The sequence below is a fragment of the Myotis daubentonii genome, chromosome 5 (assembly GCF_963259705.1).
Source record: "Myotis daubentonii chromosome 5, mMyoDau2.1, whole genome shotgun sequence".
NCBI classification, from domain to species: Eukaryota; Metazoa; Chordata; class Mammalia; order Chiroptera; family Vespertilionidae; genus Myotis; species Myotis daubentonii.
Window position 1 is genome coordinate 72,420,841 of NC_081844.1, and position 14,623 is coordinate 72,435,463.

At 42.7% G+C, this 14,623-nt stretch overlaps 1 non-coding gene across 1 annotated transcript; it reads left to right on the forward strand.

Moving 5' to 3' along the window:
• The first annotated feature begins 12,412 nt into the window (after positions 1-12,412).
• LOC132236228 (U6 spliceosomal RNA) lies at positions 12,413-12,519 on the forward strand. Its single transcript, XR_009453193.1, has one exon. It is a non-coding gene; the product is annotated as a U6 spliceosomal RNA (small nuclear RNA).
• The last annotated feature ends 2,104 nt before the right edge of the window (positions 12,520-14,623 follow it).

Below are 14,623 nucleotides of genomic sequence, written 5' to 3' on the forward strand. Positions count from 1 at the left end.
ACCTTCAATTCTGAATGTTAGCTTTGCTGGATAAAGTAATCTTGGTTGTAGGTTCTTGGTATTTATCACTTTGAATATTTCTTGCCACTCCCTTCTGGCCTGCATAGTTTCTGTTGAGAAATCAGCTGACAGTCGTATGGGTACTCCCTTGTAGGTAACTGACTGTGTTTCTCTTGCTGCTTTTAGGATTCTCTCTTTGTCTTTTGCTCTTGGCATTTTAATTATGATGTGTCTTGGTGTGGTCCTCTTTGGATTCCTTTTGTTTGGGGTTCTCTGTGCATCCTGGACTTGTAAGTCTCTTTCTTTCACCAGGTGGGGGAAGTTTTCTGTCATTATTTCTTCAAATAGGTTTTCAGTATCTTGCTCTCTCTCTTCTTCTGGCACCCCTACAATTTGGATGTTGGTGCGCTTGAAGTTGTCCCAGAGGCTCCTTACAGTATCTTCATATTTTTGGATTCTTTTTTCTTTTTGCTTTTCTGGTTGGGTATTTTTTGCTTCTTCATATTTCAAATCTTTGACTTGATTCTTGCGATATTCTTGTCTGCTGTTGGATCTCTGTATATTATTCTTTATTTCAATCAGTGTATGCTTAATTTCTAGTTGGTCTTTTTTCATATCCTCCAGGGTCTCACTAAATTTATTGGCGGTTTCTAGAAAATTCTTGAAAAACCTTATAACCGTGGTTTTGAACTCTATATCCAGTAGTTTGCTTTCCTCCATTTCTGTCATTTGTGACCTGTTTCTTTGTCTCCGCATTTTTTATGCTTCCCTGTGTTGATAGAGTGGCTTTCTGTGCTAGGTGTCCTATAGGGCCCAGTGGCTCAGCCTCCCCAATTACCTGAGGTGGCCACTCTTGGTGCACCCCCTTGTGGGCTTTGTGCACAGTCTTGTTGTAGTTAAGCCTTGATTGTTGTAGGTATCACTGGGAGGAATTGACCTCCAGGCCTATTGGCTGTGAGAATCAGCTGTGTCTGCAGTGGGAGAACTTCTGTGCTGGAGACACCCTTCTGGGGCAAGACTTGCTTCAGTGGGGCTTTGGTGCTCACTGAGTCTGCCCCCTGAATGTGTCCCTTATGGATCTGAGGAGTTGTAATCTGGATGGTCCCACTCTGACCACTGGGTACACTGGCTCTTGGATCTAAGGAGGTGCTAATCTAGCCTCTGCCTGAGCCTACCCAGCAGGAGCTACAAAGAGATCTGCAGGTTCCCCTTCCTTGTTTGGGATTTGGAGGTGCCCAGATGAGGCCCAGATGTGAAGCAATGCAAGCTGCTGTGGGGCCTTGGGCTTTCTCTTGGAAGTTCTGGGTCTGTCTGGCCCAGCTGCAGTTTGTTAGGTAATTTTCAGATTGCAAAGGGCCAGGGCATTCATATGCAAAAGCCACAGCTTGGGTGGGGCAGGGTCTCAGGGAATCAACAGGGCAGAGCAAGCAGCTATGGCTGATCCTCAGTCCTGCCCTAAGGGGCCCCACATCTCAGTGTCCCGGTAATCGCTGCAAGCACCTCTGAGAGAAAGCCGCCCTCGAGTTCCGAGTTCTGCCCGCTGCCAGACAGTCCAGTTTCTCCCCGTATGAGTCTGGGTCCCCAGAGACTTCCCGGAACTGGAGTTCAGAGCAGTCAGGGGTTTGTGACTCCTTCCCGATTCAAAAAGACAGCCGCGTCCTCAGTTGCCAGCCCTTGCCACGTGCGCCTCCGTACCTCTGTACTTCCGCATGTCCTCTGAGTCTCAGTGTGCTTTTCTCTTTCCTTCTAGTTGTAGAATTTTCACTCAGCCAGCCTTCCTGTAGTTCTGGACGATGTCCATTTTGTCTTTTAGTTGTATTTTTGAAGTTGTTGTGAGAGGCAGCAATTTCCAGTGTTTACCTATGCCACCATCTTGGTTTCCTTGCCTCCCTTTTTTGAAGGAAGTGGGGATGTGTCTATTAGGCAATATATATAATATGCATGAAAGACTTGGATTTAAGGTTGCTGCAGCCTTCAGAGAAAACCTGAACATTTCTACATATTGGGCTGTTTGACTTGTGATGGCCACAGCCTTCATTTCTTCTCTGGAGGAGCTGTTGTTTATAGCAACAACCATAAGAAAATTGTACTGAAATATTTATTAGTTTCTTTAGATTTATAATACTACATCCCAGATTCCATAAGCAGTTTAAGAGATTTTGCTAGGACTTGTAATCACTACTAATAGTAGCTTTTCTATGAATTCTGAAAGAAAGCAACAGCCCACGCATTTCAGGTGAACACTGAGGGGAGCTGGGGCCAGGATGGTGCCCGAGCGTCCGCCAAAGCTGAGGAGGAGGGGTGTCGCAGAGGAGTGGGAGCCAGAGCTCCCTCCTCCAGGAGCTGCCTGACCTGGCCCCACCTCCTCCTAATGCTGGTGGCTCTCTCACTAGAGCACGTGTGGGGTGGCCAAAAGTCATGCCAGCATCTAGACACATGCCCGCTTCTGTAACTCAAGGAGAAGAGTATTTGGATCTGTTTTAAAGAGAACTGAGTCACGCGTGTAACCGTGGGAGCACGGATATGCCTGGCCCTTGGCACATGGAGCCAGGATCCAATTCTGCCAGGGCTCCCTCTCTCCCGGGTTTGTCCCTGCTTCTCTCAGAATGTCCTTGCTCCCCCTCCCCACAGCACAGCAGCTATCAATAATATGCTTCACTGGCCATAAAATTTATAGGAAAAATAAATGCTAATTTACGTGATCTTTCTTTTTAGTACAGTAGACTCTTATGAGACATAGACTATGGAGAGAAATAGCTTTCAGAATTTAAAATGAAAATTCTAGTTGTAAAACAGAAAGGTCACATGTCTATGCTAAATACAGTGGGGCCTTGACTTACGAGTGTCCCGACTAACGAGTTTTTCGAGATACGAGCTGTCTCTCCGCCGATTTTTTGCTTTGAGTTGCGAGCTAAAATTCGGGTTACAAGCCAGCTTCAGATACCCCACCGCTAGTTGGTGCAGCGAACGTCACAGTGAACGCCACAACATCAGCCCAGCATTACAATTCATTGTAATGGTGAAAATTGATTTGACATACGAGTAATTTGAGTTACGAGCTCTGTCACAGAATGAATTAAACTTGTAAGTCAAGGCCCCACTGTAGTTTGATGTTTTAACAACAAGACAGAATAAACTGGATTTGTTTTAACTGAATAAAACAGTAGTGTCAGTTCAAATGCTCTCAAAGAATGTCGGACACCTCTCAGAAAGGATGTTGTGCTTGTGTTGGAAGTTTGTATCAGTTGAAGCCATGGTCAGGGAGCAGTTAGATCCTTGAGTTCTGAACTGAGAACAGTAAGTTAATTTTCATGCCAATTTTGAAGAAGTAGAACACACATATACTTTCAACTACCTCTCTTAGTTTCTCCAAAATCAACTTTTATGATCATCTTCTAATAAAACAGGACCACTACTCCTCCATGAAAAAAACAGAGATTCTTCCAAAATACCAGTCACCATGAAGTGGGAGGGTCTGCCCTGGAAGACACTAGAGGAGGTTGATTCGAGCTGAGCCCGCCTCCTGACTTGGGACATGGGAAGGATTGTCCCAAGAAAAGCTATAAATAGTTTCCCATAGGAAACATGACCAGAGGGATTGGATCTATCTCAGGAATTCTAAGCTGCCTCTGGCCCCTCAGCCTTTTGACTGATGACGTATCCAGCGAGGATCACCAGCCCCGTGAGAGGAGCGAAGCACTGGTGTATGAACCTGCACAGGCCCTTTTTTAAACTCCCTGATTAAAGGTTTTGGTTACTCTGTGACGGAGAACTCATCTTAGACCCGAGACTCAGTGGGATTTCCTGCTGCCTTTGCAAATACGAAACATGGGTCAGGTATGTCTGGAAGAGAGAGACAGCAGATCCCAAGTCCATGAACCCCAAACAGTCATGCGGGAGAGGACCACACGGTGTGAGGCAGTGGCGGGCCCTCATCGCCTATGGATACATTTCAGAAAGGAGACCCAATAAACAGCAGGCTTACTCAATCGGCTGCTCTTCTTCCTTTGGAAAGAGCAAACAAGGTGAAAGGGGACTGGAGAGAGAGGAGACCTGAACATTGGAAGCTAAAGTGCTTTCCCTGAGTTCTGTGGTATAATTGTGTCATTCAGTTAGAGCATGCAGTTAAATGGGCTGTTGTATGTTTGCCAAAAACCTCACACTACTATTTCTACGGGGAAAGGCGCTCTGAATTCTAAACAAGTGACTCATAAATGAACTGGACTGCAGCACACGAGCCGACTTAGCAACTTTCCAAATGAAGGGTGTCTGCACCCTCTGCTGTGACGATGTCTGCAGAAGTCCTGGCTGTCAGCAATGACCCAGCAGTCCTCCCAAGCTCTACAGAATAAGCGTAGACTCAGCATCTTCTCAGACTATGCCAGCAGATACATGTATTGCAGCAAACAACACAAATCCGAATTAATTGAATCACTCATTAAGCTAGCGAATGCAAACAAAGGGGAAATTATTGTAGAAGTAATAGTATTTTTTTTTCTGGTTTAAATTCTACCACTTTTCTTCACTGTACTAAAAATGATTAATCAGTTAGCTTTTAGTCCATTATAAACCTCATCCCAAAATTCAGCTGCTTAAAACCAAAACGAGGACTCACATGTCTGTGGAAAGTCATCTTCAAGGCCTCTTAAGTCCTAGGCTCATAATGGTACCTTGTCATTTCCATTTCATTCTATTGCCCAAGGCAAGTCACATGGCTAAACCCAAAGTCAAGAGGTGGGAAATACATTCTGCTCCCTTAGTGGGAAGAATTACAAGGTCTATGACAAAAGGCAGGGACACAGAAAGAGGCAGAGAACTGGAGCTCATTAAGCAATTTAGCACAATGATCACTGTCCAATAAAATTAAATTAGATACTGCTACTTGAAGATTTGGGCGACTCTGTGAGTATGTGGGTGTTAGGGGTCAGGGAAAGGGGTCAGGGGTCAGGGAAAGGAGATGCTTTGAGATGGCGCATCTTGCAAAGGCACCATGCCTGAACTGAGAGTATTTTAAAGGATTTGACCCACTGGTCCTGCAGAGGGTGCTGGGATCCTCTCTCTCCATCTCAGAGCTGTGACAAAGCCAGCCAGGAACTTTCCCATGAAGTCAGGGGAGGTAGATGCCCAACAGAGGCAGAAACACATAAGGGGGAACTAACTAAAGGAAACGGACACCTCACCAGTTTCGAGGAGTCCCAGTTAATTGGGGAAGTCTTGAAAGGGCCCTGAGAGGCCAGAGATATGCCTGTGGCTCACCACCCTCATCAGAGTTACACAGAGGAAAGAATTATGGAGTAATTGGTTTTGTGACTATGCTTAATTTTTAAAAATAATTTACTTATTGATGAGAGAGAGAAAGAGATAGATAGATAGATAGATAGATAGATAGATAGATAGATAGACAGATAGATATCCACTTGTTGTTCCACTTATTTATGCATTCATTGGTTGATTCTTGCATGTGCCCTGACCAGGAATTGAGCCCACAATGTTGGCATATCAGGACAATGCTCTAACCAACTGAGCTACCTATCCAGGGCCACTATGCTTAACTTTTGTTTGGAAAAGGTATAAATATAAAAGAGTTATATTTTCCTAACTGCTGGTAGTTGTGTTAAATGACTTCCCCCCTTTCCCCGCCCTAATATTAGCTGAACAATATCTTGGCCAGTTTTTACAAAATTTCAGCCTATTTTGGTTGTTAGAACAATCTAATTCTGACATTTAAGATTCAGTCCTGTTCTCAAACACAATTCATCTTCTTTCTCCAGCTCAGCCTAGATCTGCATCGGTATCCATCTCTCCTCCCTCTCCTACTTGTGCTTCAGTTGGGGTGGCATCCATTCCAGGAGGGGCTGAGCTGCAGGCCTCTTCTGAACTGACCATGACTGCACTTCTGTTCAAGATCTACACAGGCTGAGGAGGAGGCCCAGCATTCTTTGCAAATGAGGGAGGACAGGGGGTGGGGAAGGGGGCACTTATTCTGGTGCAGCTCCTCTAAGCCCTGGCTATCGTTGGCTGGTTTGATCATCTATTCTAGGGACCCCTGGTTGTTGGCATTTACCTGCAATGTGTGGGCCTTTTTGCCAGCATCCTCCTTTCCAACACACCCATACACACACACACACACACACACACACACACACACACACACACACACACACACACTGCTTACACTGCCCAAAACCAAAGTCCCAGTTCTTAACTTCCCACAAACTGAAGTGAGCAGGCAAACATGGGATCTGTCTGTCTGCTAACGGAAACGGACAGATCACAGGCAACTGGGTCCTGGGAGCTCTTCATGCCCTCTCTTTCCAAATCTCTTGGCTCCGTATTCAGGTCCCATGGGGGCCACTCTGGAACCAAATCCTGTTATGGAGATGAAAAAGTTGTTCTCTTCTTGTAGGCACCCTGGTCTTTAGAATAAATTTATTCCCCGCCCCCCTTTCCCTTTCCATTCGCTGTTGGGAGTGGAAAGCTATGCCCCTATCCCCCTCAGTTCTCTTGGGGAGGGGCTGCAGGGCTGGCGGGGCCTGGAATGGGTGGTAGAGGCTGTCCGCTAGTGAAGCTCCCAGAAAACGGGGCTGGCTCCAGGTACTGGCAGCTCTCTGATCTTTGGGACCCTAGTTGAGTTCAGGGACAACAGGAGAAGTCTCACTCTACGCCCTATTAGCTTTGGAGTCAGGCAAAACTTGTTTCAAAACTGAGTTCTGCCACTTACACAGAGTCTTATTTTCTTCACCTGGAAGCTGCTTCTCAAGATTATTGTAACAATAAAAGGAATGGATGCCATCTGGCTCTCACATACAAGGCGCTGGTTACATTAGTTATTTTTTCTCAACATCCCACCCATGCCCACCCCTTGAGCCTTATATGCAACCACGTGTGTATCTATGTAAACAAGCATAAAATGTATGTGTGTGTTTGTTTAAAATCTAGGCCTCGGATATTTTTGCCCCTTGAATCCATGTTATGTTATTGGTACAGAAAAAGATATTTGGGACATAAATCTTCCCCATTCAGTAACCATCGTCTGTCCTAAGTTCGTATATGACTCATCAAGCATAGTTACTGAGGGTATCAGGTATGGACTTTCTGCTTCCTGCAGCACCTCTGTGTAGGTGTGTTATTACCAGAAACCCTCCCAAATGCTACCCAGCGCTCTACAGAAATGACTAGGATAAAAGAAAAGAAAGATTGAAACAAAGAAATGTGATCGTTTTTATGTTTTATCATCAAGAATATCGTTTTAGCTAAAATAAGACCACTGGAATGAGGATAAACAAATTTACATAAAAAAGAAATTTTGATGCTGATTTCTAAACTGAATGGGGTTTTACCTGATAAAATCTACAAAGTAGAATATTTATCCTCAAAACATCAGCTGCACGTACTCATTACTCATGCTTTCACACCTTCAAATAATGGTAGATTTTTAAAGCACTAAATAGGTTGAGAGATTTTTAGGATACCTATGCTCTATGTTCAGAGAAAGAAGAGTTAGTTCAATTACCCATTCAACAACTATTTGTTAAGTTACTAAGTTAAAGAGGCTCTGTCCCTCTTCTCTGTTGCTTTGAAGTTTAGAGCTTAGTCTAACAGAGGAGGGATGAAGTAAACAAACAAAATCACACGTCAGTATATTCCTACTCTCTTCCACGTCTCCACCAGCTCCACCAGCTAGGGACATCCCCAACACTACTGCAACCTCCTCCACGACTACAAAGCAATCTGAAAAGACCTGCTGTATGCGCCCGGCAGGAAAGTCTAAAGTCTACAAGAATTAGAGAAATCTTTAATCACTGCTTCTCCAAGTTTTACCATCTATGAAATCTCAACAGTATTGCCCTGATTTATCATATTAACCATGTTAGCAGCATCTTCTCTAAGTCACATTTGGTAGAGACAGTGAACAGATACACCTACACTACCTGTGGTCAGGTTCTGCTTCTATTTACAAGTGCATGTGTGCGAATGTGCGCGCATGCGCACACACGAGAGAGAGAGAGAGAGAGAGAGAGAGAGAGAGAGAGGGGGGGGGGGGGGAGGCAGAATTTGTGTTTGATCTTATTTTTAGACAGAGGATACACTCACAGATATGGCTGAGTTTGACTAACACAAATGACTTCAATAGTTTTGACATAACAGCAAAAAAAGTTTCCATGAGTTTTATGTAGACACATGGATAATGGCCAAGGCATCCCAGTGATAACATTGAAATTGAAGCGTCTCAGGAGTCACTAGTTCAAATCTCTCATTTTACTGATAAGGAAATTTAGGCCCTTGACTGTATGAAGAAGATTTTGAAAGACATTTAAACAGGAAGAAAACTATCACTGGGGTCCTGCCTAGCACACCACAGGCTCCCACGCTGTCTAGCTCTACAGGGATTTGAGACCAGTCTTTAAGCTACTTGGTAACTTAGTAAGTCTTAGAAAACTTACAGTAATGCAAACAATGCTTGTCTATAGAAAGGCAAATGAATATTTTCATGTGGAATATAATTGATTATGGCCCTGTGGATATTAACCAGTTTTCCATCTCTTTGCAAATTCATTTCAACATTCCTAACGACCTATAGATGTCTGTGCTTGTGAATCAGTAATATTATCTTACTGGGTCCCTCATTAATTAATGTGTGAAATAAAATCACAAACACCATCTCAGTTCCCCATTTAGCATATCACAGGACAGACTGGCCAAATAGAGTCTAGAGTTTTACTCTAGGAGGGGGGCATTTCAGATATAAAGGGGGAGGGGTGGAACTTGCTTCTTCTGCCCCCAGATGATTGTGGGAAAAGAAAGAAGATAGAGGCAGTGAAAGGCAATGGTCAGACACATGTCCCAGGGTTGGTTACAGAACAATCCTAATAATAGACAACATGGTAATTGACCATACCTTCGTTACACCTCCCATTGGCTAATCAGCATGATATGCAAATTAACCGCCAACAAAGATATGGCACATTTGCATACTGCAGGCAGGGCGGGTCAGCGCCATCCTACCTGCCCCGTCGCCATCCGGACCTGCTATTTGCCACCTGGGGCGGTGGGGTGGAACAGCGCTATCCTGCCTGCCCTGCCACCATCCAGGCCTGCTATCTGTGACCCGGGGCGGCGGGCATCCCGTGTGCAACCCGACCTGGGGCGGCCGGGCAGGGCAGCAGCAATCCACTGGCCCGCCTTGGTGTCCCGTGTGCGACCCGACCCAGGGCAGCAGGGTGGGACAGTGTGGCTCCTCTGTCACCCCAGCTTCCTCATCGCAGCTCCCTTGGGGGCCTAAGCCTTTAGTCGGACATCCCCCGAGGGCTCCATGGCTGCTAGAAGGATGTCTGACTGCAAGCTTAGGCCTGATCCCCTGGGGAGTGGGCCTAAGTCGACAGGTGGACATCCCCCAAGGGGTCCTGGACTGCAAATTTTTGTGCACCGGGCCTCTAGTAAATAAATAAAGATCTACAGTTTTCTGAACCCAACCTGGTCCCTGAATCAGTCTATGAATGCGAGCCCCATGCACACTAAGGTTTGAAAATCACTGTTCTAGAGACTATTAAAAAGGGAGAGGAAAATTTGATTAAATGAGGCAAGAAGAAAAAGCCCTACGACTCTGATCTAGCTCCAATTTCAATAGGGAATGACCCATAGAAAACTACGCCCATGTAATGGCTTCAAATGCAGGTATAGTTCCAGCAGGACTATCTTGTATTGCACTCATAGAAACTTCCAGAGAGTGTCTTCATGTGGATCTCTAAGCACAGTGAAGGCCTCACCTTCGATGCCATTTCTAAGGAGACCATCAATCAAAATCACCATCAATCCTCCCCCCCCAGCAGCCCCTGTTCTAGGAGGGAACAAATGAAGTCAGGATTCTCTCTAATGGGAATCTGTTTATTTTTACAATTAACAAAGAGAAATTGTTGTTTGAGATTTGTTGGCTTGTTTTCTAAGAGAGGAGTTGCCCCCAAGGTTCACACACCCTGTAGAAGCCAAGATTTTTCACAACAGAAAATAATGTACACTTACAGAAAACCACAAAGAGAAACTGTGGGCAGGGCGCAGGGCCACTCCGGGGCATTTGGGGCCAGATAAACATGAACTCTATAGTACACTGACTGCACTTCTGTTGTTTTTTAATTTTTTAAATTTTAATTGATTTCAGAGAGGAAGGGAGAGGGAGAGAGAGATAGAAACATCAATGCTGAGAGAGAATCATTAATTGGCTGCCTCCTGCATGTCCTGCACTGGGGATCAAGCCCACAACCAGGGCATGTGCCCTTGACCGGAACCAAATCTAGGACCTTTCAGTCCACAGGCCGATGCTCTAGTCACTGAGCCAAATCATCTAGGGCTGTACCTCTGTTCTTAAAGGTTCCAAAAGCATCAGTATAACCAAGTTAATTAGATTATAGAAGACTTGGACTCTGTATATGTAAACATTAGTCCACATTAGCTGTTTCCAAATTCTTGGGTGTTGGGTTCTATGTTCACCGTGGGGTCAGTGGGCTTCCTTATACTATGCCTTTTTGTGAGTGCAAAAACCAACTGCATTGCTCACAAACTTAAGAAGCCCCTTAGCCTTGACTTAGGGCAGTGGTCGGCAAACTGCTGCTCAGCAAACCATGGCTCGCAAGCCACATGCGGCTCTTTGGCCCCATTCAATGTGGCTCTTCCACAAAATACTGGCTCTTCCACAAAATACTGACTTCTGCACATGGGCCACGAAGTTTCAATCGCACTGTAAGTGCGCACCCCCACGTGGTATTTTGTGGAAGAGCTACACTGAAGGGGCCAACTGCATGTGGCTCATGAGCCGCGGTTGGCCGACCATAGACTTAGGATATTAGTTACCTAGGGAGGCCATAACAAAGTACCACAAACAGGGTGGCTTAAAACAAAAGAAAGTTACTGCCTCACAGTTCTGGAGGTCAGACGTCTGAAATCAAGGTGTCTGCAGGCCTGCATGCCCACTGATGCCAGTCAGGGAATGCTTCCTTGCTTTTTCCTGGCTTCTGGGGTCTGTGGCCAATCTTTGGCATTGCAGCTACATAACTCCAATTTCTGCCATTGTCGTCACATGTGTTATCTCTGATTTCATAGCCATATTCTCACAAGACCATCAGTCACACTGAGCAGGGCTCCACTCTAGTACAACTCCGGGGTAACTAGTTATATCATCAACAACTCTACTTCCAAATAAAATCACATTCTGAGGGGTCTGTCCCTATACTAGCAGGTGAGGCAAGGGGCCTGTAATAAGCCAGGCCAGTGGTCCGCAAACTGCGGCTAGGCAAACTGCGGCTTGCGAGCCACATGCGGCTCTTTGGCCCCTTGAGTGTGGCTCTTCCACAAAATACAGGCTCTTCCACAAAATACCGACTGCTGCGCATGGGCCACGAAGTTTCAATCGCACCGTATGTGTGCACCCGCATGGTATTTTGTGGAAGAGCCACAGTCAAGGGACCAAAGAGCCGCATGTGGCTCGCGAGCCGCGGTTTGCCGACCACGAAGCCAGGCTGACAGGCTTAGCAATAGCACCTTCCCACCTTCCACAGGGTCCCACACTTAGGCAAAAGGTAGGAGCTGAATCAAAATTGATCAGAAAAGGAAAACCTAGATAAAGGAAAGAGAAGGTCCAGATAAAAGTGGCACAGACAAACAGAGCAAGAAAAACAAAGAAAAATGACCTTAAAAAAATTGTTTTAGGACTACACAGAAACAAAAGAAGTCTTTAGAACAAAGCATCCTTCTATTAATCAGGAAAACTACACTCATAAAAAAAATAGGTAACAGAAAAGTGTCAAGACAAAATCCCATACAAGGACACTCTGTGCTCTCAATAAAAAGTCCTTTTTGAGAATTTTTCACATCTTGTGAGAATAAATTGTAAATGTTTTTTGCCACCTTCAAATTTCATGAGGAGAAAAATTCAATATCTTGACAAATTACTTTCAATTTTGACATAACAAAGATTGTAAGGGAAAAAAGAAATACATTGCTAAAATATTTAAAACACATTTAACTTCACTAACCAACTTTTAATTGGTTAACTACTGAAATGATGATAATATTCTAAATTTAAATTATTTTTCAGACTTATTCTTTTTCTCACTTGGTTTTGGCCTTGATTTCAGTCAAATATTGACTTGGACCTTTATTTAGCACTTGGAAAAAATATATATCAGTGCATTTAAATCCTGAAGATTTACTGTGTGAATGACAAAAGAACATGGATTCTCAGAGAGCTGCTTCCTCCCAAAAGGAGACTGAAGAAGGGATTGAATTGTATACTCTCAGCCTCTCTTCCTAGATTCATCAATCAGATTAAGTCTTTATCAATTATCTACTGTGTTTGAAAACCACCTGAAAATGTAGTGGCTTAAAACAATAATTTTATCTGTTCACAAAACTGTGGGTTGTGCTCACTTCAACAACATATATACTAAACTTGGAAAAATAAAGAGAAGATTAGCATGGCCCCTGTACAAGGATGACATGCAAATTCATTAATTGTTCCATACTTTAAGGGGTCAATTCATCAAGAAGATACAACAATTGTAAATATATATGCACCCAACATTGGAGTACCTAAATGTATTAAGCAACAGTGACAAGATCTGAAGGGAGAAATAGACGACAATATAATAATGGTATGGGACTTCAAAACCCCACTTTCAGCAATGGATAGATTAACCAGACAGAAAATCAACAAGGAATGTTGGAATTGAACCATACATTAGACTAAATGGGCCTTATAGGATTTTTTATCCATCAGCAGTAGAACATTCTCCAGGATAGATCATATAATAGGCCACAAACCAAGTCTTAGAAAATTTAAAAAGACTGAAATCATACCAACTATCTTTTCCGACCACAGTGGTATAACTAGAATCAACAACAAGAGGAAAGTTGAAAAATTTACGCTCATGTGGAAACTAAACAACAGACTCCTGAACAATCTAGTGTGTCAAGAAGAGATAAAAAGAGAAATAAAAAATCTCAAAACAAATAAAAATGGAAACAGAGCACACCAAAACTCAAGAGATGTTGCAAAAGCATTCTGAGGGGGAAGTTTATAGCGATAAATGCATATATTAAGAAAAGAAGTACCTCAAACAACCTAATTTTACATCTCAAGAAACGAGAAAAAGAAAAACACATGAAGCTCCAAATTACCAGAAGGAAGGAAATAACAAAATTCGGAGTGGAAATAAATGAAATACAGATCAGAAAAACAATAGAAAAGATCAATGAAACTAAGAGCTGGTTTTTCAAAAAGATAAACAAAATTGACAAATCTTTAGTTAGACTAAGGGGGGAAAAAAAGAGAAGACCCAAATTCATAAAATCATAAAGGAAAGAGAAGACATTACAACTGATATTACAGAAACTCGTAGGATCATAAGAGACTACTATGAGTAATTATAGGCCAACAAATTGGATAAGCTAGTGGAAATGAATAAATTCCTAGAAACATACAATCTACCATGTTTGAATCAGAAAGAAATAGGAAATCTTAACAGACCAATAATAAGTCAGGAAATTGAATCAGTAATCAAAAACCTCCCAACACAGAAAAGCCCAGGGGCAGATGGCTCTATTGGTGAACCCCACTAAATATTTAAAGAAGGATTAACACCAATCCTTCCAAAACTCTTCCAAAAACTTAATCTTCTTCATTTTATGAGTCTGCATTACCAGGATTCCAAAGCCTGATAAGGATTACAGAAAGAGAAAACTATAGAACAATATCCCTGATAAATTTAAGTGCAAAACTCCCCCCCGCCCCCGCCCCCGCCAACAAAATATTGGCAAACTGAATTCAACAACATATTAAAAGGATCATACACCATGACCAAGTAGGATTTATCTTTGGGATGCAAGGATGGTTCAAGATATATCACATTAAATAGAATGAAAGATAAAAATCATATGATTATCTCAATAGATAAGAAAAAAAGCATTTGACAAAATACAATTTGATAAAAACCTTCAACAAATTGGGTGTAGAAGAAACATACCTCAACATAATAAAGGTCATATGTGATAAACCCTCGGTTAACATACTCAATGGTGAATAATTTAAAGCTTTTCCTCAAAGATCAGGAACAAAACCAGGAAATGAATAAATTCCTGGTCTACTGTTAGCACTCCCATTCACAACAGTGCTAGAAGTTCTGGATAGAGTAACAGGCAAGACATAAAATAAAAGGCGTCCAAAATGGAAAGAACAAAGTAAAATTGTCATTATTTGTAGATGATATGATTTTATATACAGAAAATCCTAAGGACTCAACTAAGAAACTGCTGGAACTAATCAATGAATTCAGTAACATTGCAGGATATAATATCAACATACAGAAATCAGTTGTGTTTCTATACACTAATAATGAAATATCTAAAAAAGAAATAAAGAAAACTATCCCATTCACAATAGCATCAAACACAGTAAAACACTTAGGAATAAATTTAAAGAATGGAAGTGAAAAATCTGTACAATAAAAAGAATAGTACTTTGATAAAAAGAAACTGAAGAAGACACAAATGGAAAGATATCTTGTGTTCATGGATAAGAAGAATTAATATGGTTAATATGTCCATATTACCCAAATCCATTTATAGATTCAGT